This window comes from Molossus molossus, unplaced genomic scaffold (genome assembly GCF_014108415.1).
Source record: "Molossus molossus isolate mMolMol1 unplaced genomic scaffold, mMolMol1.p scaffold_m16_p_3, whole genome shotgun sequence".
Taxonomy (NCBI): Eukaryota; Metazoa; Chordata; class Mammalia; order Chiroptera; family Molossidae; genus Molossus; species Molossus molossus.
Genome location: NW_023425366.1, coordinates 121,006,195 through 121,011,137, shown reverse-complemented (window position 1 = coordinate 121,011,137; position 4,943 = coordinate 121,006,195).

Sequence of the window (4,943 nt, the reverse complement as noted above, 5' to 3'; positions counted from 1 at the left end):
AGGGGACCCCTCCTGCACCTCTTATGCCGCCAGTCACGCAGACCACACAGCTGGGCTTTCTGGCCCCTCACTTTTGTAACTGCACAAGCAACGAACGCACAGCCACACTGTGTGGAAACTCAGATGGTAGAGGTGAGGGAGCAAAAATGGCTTCTGAACCCCTCCCTGGGCCCCCATCTCGCCCTCTCCCCACAACGACCCATGGTCCTTCCTACGGGGGGTGGTATTCTGGAACCTTCCTGTACCTTGTGCTCACGTATGTTAACATATGCGAGAGAAGCGTTGTTCTGCACTGTGGCTTTTTCGTAAATGGGGTCACCTGTTCTCCCGCTGCAGGCTCTTCCCACTCCACCCTCCCAGGACATGTTTCCGTGCTGATGCAGGCAGCATCGCTGACTCCTCCTCAGCTGCTGTGCGTGCTGCGGGGCTCGCCGGCCCTGACCACAGGGGCCTCCTCTGCGCCCTGGCCAGAGGGACTTAAGGTGGCTGGTCCCGGGAGCTTCGACAATTCTCTGGGTCTCAGTGGACATGTAGACTGGGGCCAGCTGAGTGGTGGGCCAGTTCTCGGGGTCTCTCCACTGAGTGCCCACTGAGCCCGAGTCTGCAGCCAGCTTGGCTTTGTGTGGGCCATTCCCTCTCCAGCCCTGCTGATCCTCTCACCTGTGTGGGGGTCAGTTCATGTTCCCTCTCCAGTGGCCCAGGGTCACTTATTTCTGCAGGCCGGGCTTTCTCCCCGTGCATAAACATACTTTTCTTCTTGAGCAAATTGGAAAAGCAAGGTTGAGTGCTCCTGAGAATGCAGGAGGTGGGGGAGACCGCGGCAGGCGTGGGCGTGCAGGCTGAGGGGGCAGCGGCAGGCCTCCTGTGCTAAGCAGCCCGGAAGGGCTGACCCCGCACCCCTCCCCCAGGCTGGAAGGGTTTTCCCGCTCGGAGTCCACGCTGAGCAGGGAGCACCTGGCCCAGGGTGATGGGGTCTTGGTTGCACGCTGATTGTGTGCCGGGGAGCAGGGGGAAACCCTGGACCTGTCGGACACCCGTCCTTTTGAGCTGGTCCTTATACTTCCCTGCTCATGGGCCACTTGTCCACACCACATGGGGCGAACTGAGACCACAAGTCTGATCAGGGTTGGAGGCCAGTCTTTGTGATCACAGGCCCATGAGTTACCAATGCCCCCCAGTGCTCGCCAGCCCCTAGAACCATCTCTCCGGCCTGTGTCCCGGGCCAGGAGGCTTTGGCAGTAGAGTGAAGGGGGGGGGGCACTGCTGTGGGTATAGGACAGGTAGCAGAGAGTGGGGGAGGCTGCAGTGGTCCCGGCAGGAGCCAGCGTGGCCTGGCTGGGGTCTCCTGAGTGGCAGGCTCTGAGCTCCCCCTCCCTGGGCTCCCCCTTCTTCCTATTGCGTGCGCTGGTGCCCGTAGGGGCTCAGGGAGCTCACGTCAAGCTGTTGTGGATTCTGCCTAATGGAGCTCAGCCGGCTGAGCAGATTGCTCTGGGGTAGCGGCAGGCAGCGTAGGGCAGGGTTGGGCAGCTGGGCCTTCTCCTCCCTTCCCCAGAGTGTCTGCATGACCTCATGACAGCTGGCCAAGAGCCAGCCCGTGGGGTCAGGGCCTCGTACTCACACAGCCCACTCTTACCATAGGGGGCTGGCAGCCCTTGCGCCACTATGTTCCCTGTTGGTCTGGGGCCCTGCGGTTGGAACCGCATCCTACTGAGGATGCCCAGCTTACCTGTCTGAGTTCCGCAGATGACAGCATCTCTCCTGTCCTGACCTTTGTCCTTCCGACAGCCAGCCTGCCACCCAGTGTTCTCTGTGGGGAGAATGCCACGCCTCCTCCCTCCATGCGTGTGAGGCTGTCACGGAGGACAGGGTGGTATTTGTCAAGATGGGGGACTTGGAGCCTGCTGGACACTTTATAGAAGAGAATCTGGGTGAATTCCTTAGCGTCTCGTCCCCAGCTCACAGCCGGCCAGTGTGAGGAGCTGCAGGCTCTGTGGGTCCCGGCACCCTGATTGAGCAGGTCTGGGCAGGCCGGGCAATGCTGCCTGTTAACAGTGAGGATTTGATTCAGGGCCAGGACCACCCTTTGGTCCCTGGGGACTCCTGCCCTGTTCCAGGACCACGTAGACTATTGTCATTGGTGAGAGCCCATGTCAGTCCCCCGCTGAACGCTGTTCGGGTGAGGGACTGACAGCCCCGAACCTGCACTGGGCAGCTGTGAGCCCCTTCTCTGGCTTCCACGCACATTCCCACAGCCCCAGGCTTTGCCCCCCTTCCAGGTTGTTTCCACCAGGTGAGGGACCTGTGGGCTTTGCACTCAACAAGGCAGGTCCTGGGGCCGCCTCCTGCGCATGCTCATGGAGAAGGCGTTTGTGGGCCAGCGCCGTCTTCAGAGAGGCCTTGGGCATTTTTCTTAACCAGCTGGGAGTCCAGGAATGAGAAGGGGCTATTGACGGGGTGGTTTCCGTTAAAGCCTGGGTGAGGAGTGCCCTCCCCACCCTGAGTATGCCCAGCACAGGACAGGTTCAGCACCATGGACAGGGGTCACTGCTGCACCTGCCCCTGGGCTACACCCTCTTCCTGCGTTGGGGGGCCCTGGCATTGAGGTGCGTTAGAACCAGGGTCTGAGAGGTAGCACATCCCCTGGGGAGAGTCACTCCAGGCCCCTCCCTGCCAGGCTGTACACCAGGGGTCTGTTTGGCTGGGGGAGGTTCCTGTAGTATCCCTCACAACTGTTTGAAAAAGGAAAAACAGCCAGGTCCCTGGGGTCTAAGGAGTGGGGCCCCGGGTAGTTAAGGAACTTGGGTCAGGGGGCTCACTGCCATTCTTGAGGCCTTCAAGCTGGGGAGGAGCCTCCCTGGCTGCACGGTCCTGCGGGAGATACCGTCTCACTAAGCCTTGGACCCAGGCCCCCTGCCCCTCTGCAGCCAGGCCCCCAGCTGCTCGGGGACCCCCTCCCCATGCCAGCACAGTCTCTGCCTCCTGACCACCCGTCAGCCTGGCCTTTTGGACCTGCAGTGGAAATTGATTCTAATTTGTAAAACTTGGTTCAAAACCTAAAGGATTTTTAATTAAAACCCAGAAAAATCCATCTGTATAATTAAGCTTCCGGAAGTCACTGGGCTTCATGTGATGAGTGGCCAGTTGGCACTGCATGTCCTCAGCTGCCCACCAAGGCGTGACCAGGGTTCAGTGATGAGGTGTGGGGGTTGGCCTCGTGTGCAGGGGGCTGTCTGAGCCCTCTCCCTCCACGGGCAGGACCTGTGCATCCTGGGCTGGTTGTCCCCGAGGCAGGAAGAGCAGGAAGGGCAGGGTGGCTCCATGGTGTTTCCCTCAAGAGCCAAGCACAGCTGTGTGCACCTTCACACAGACCAAGGCAAGGTCTCAGGGCCCAAGTGCAGGACCCTGGAGTTTTGTCCCTCCCAGGCATGTGTTTGAGGTCATGAGAGGAGAGCGGCTGGGGTGTATCTTAAGGATAGTAGCCCCCAAAGGGTGAGTGCTTGCAGGGATGGAGAGAGGCCTTCTGGTGCCAGGGTTGTGCTGCCTGGCTTGGTTACTGCAGCCACTGTGATGGTTCCCTCACTTCTCAGATGAGCCTGTGTCCAGCCGAGGGCCTCCCCACGGGCTCCTGGATCACTGCAGTCGTGGCTGGTTATCCTGAGCTCTCAGGGTGGGCCTCAAGAGCCAGGGAGGTAGGCTGGACCGACAGGGTTGGGAGAAAGCCAAGGATAGTGGGAGCTTTGCTTGTCAGAGGTTTGGGAAGGTGTAGACCCAGGGACCCCAAGCCAGGCTGTCTTTGCAAGTTGCTGGGGCCCTGGGTTGTAGTTCTTGCTGGGAGTGGGCCTTCCTACCCCCTGACCTTAGTAGCCTCTCATGAGCCCTGGCCCAGACCAGCTCCAGACACATCCACTCCACCGAGGACTGAGGTCCTCAGCTCTGCCCAGCACCAGCTCCAAGGTCCAGAACAGGTCCTGCAAGAATCCCCCAGATCAGGATTTTTCTGTACCTGCCCCTTCCATCCTCGTCCGGTGTCCAAGGACCAGCTCCCATGTGTGAACTCAGCATCCCATGACACAGCCTCGGCCCCGCAGGCCCCGCAGGGGCGTCACGCAGTCTGTCCTGGTGGGTTCTGCAAGATGCGAGGTGGAGCCATTCTGGCACAGGAGGTGTGACATGGGTATTTGGTGCAGCTCTTAGCCACAGCCCTCTGTCCCCACCCCACCCGCGGAGACAGACACAGCAGGCAGGGCCTCCCAGGGCTGGCTGCAGGCCCTCCAGGCCCTGGCTGCAGAGTGGCCTCGCCAGACCTCGCGCCAGGCCCCGAGGTGCCTGGGGTCGGGCCCTCAGTGCTGCCATAGCAGGACGCCGATTTCTGTTTTTCCAGTCAAATCACAGCAGAGGCACTTGTTACCGCTGAACCCATTAAGTGTAATTATGGCACTCGGTGGGAACGGGTAATTACATTGGTGGCCCCGTGCCACACTGCACACTGTGCTGTGGGCCAGGGCCTGCCAACACCAACGTTGCCCCCGCTGCCCCTGCCCCTGCCTGGGAGGCTGGAGAGAAGGGTGGCTTTCAGGGTCTCACGAAGGAGGGGTCCACAGGGTGTGACCTCCCTCTTCTCATCTCCACACCCATCCGCCTGTAAACAGAGGCCCTGAGCCTCCCACACCCCGTCCCCTCTCTGACCCCATCACAGCACAGACCTTGCCAGTTGGTCACCCATGGGATTCGAGCCTCTCAAAGGCGGAGCTGCATGGGCCCCCCTCCCCAGTGCCCCCCATAGCCAGGCACAGGGTGAGTGATCAGGGCTACTTTTTGGAGCACAGCCACATACCAGACAGGGGTCCTGCTGCCTTGGTCACCTCTTTGATCTATGGAACATACCACCGAGGGGACATGGGAGGGGAGTAGACGGACTCCAATCTGAAGGTCATGCAGCCAGG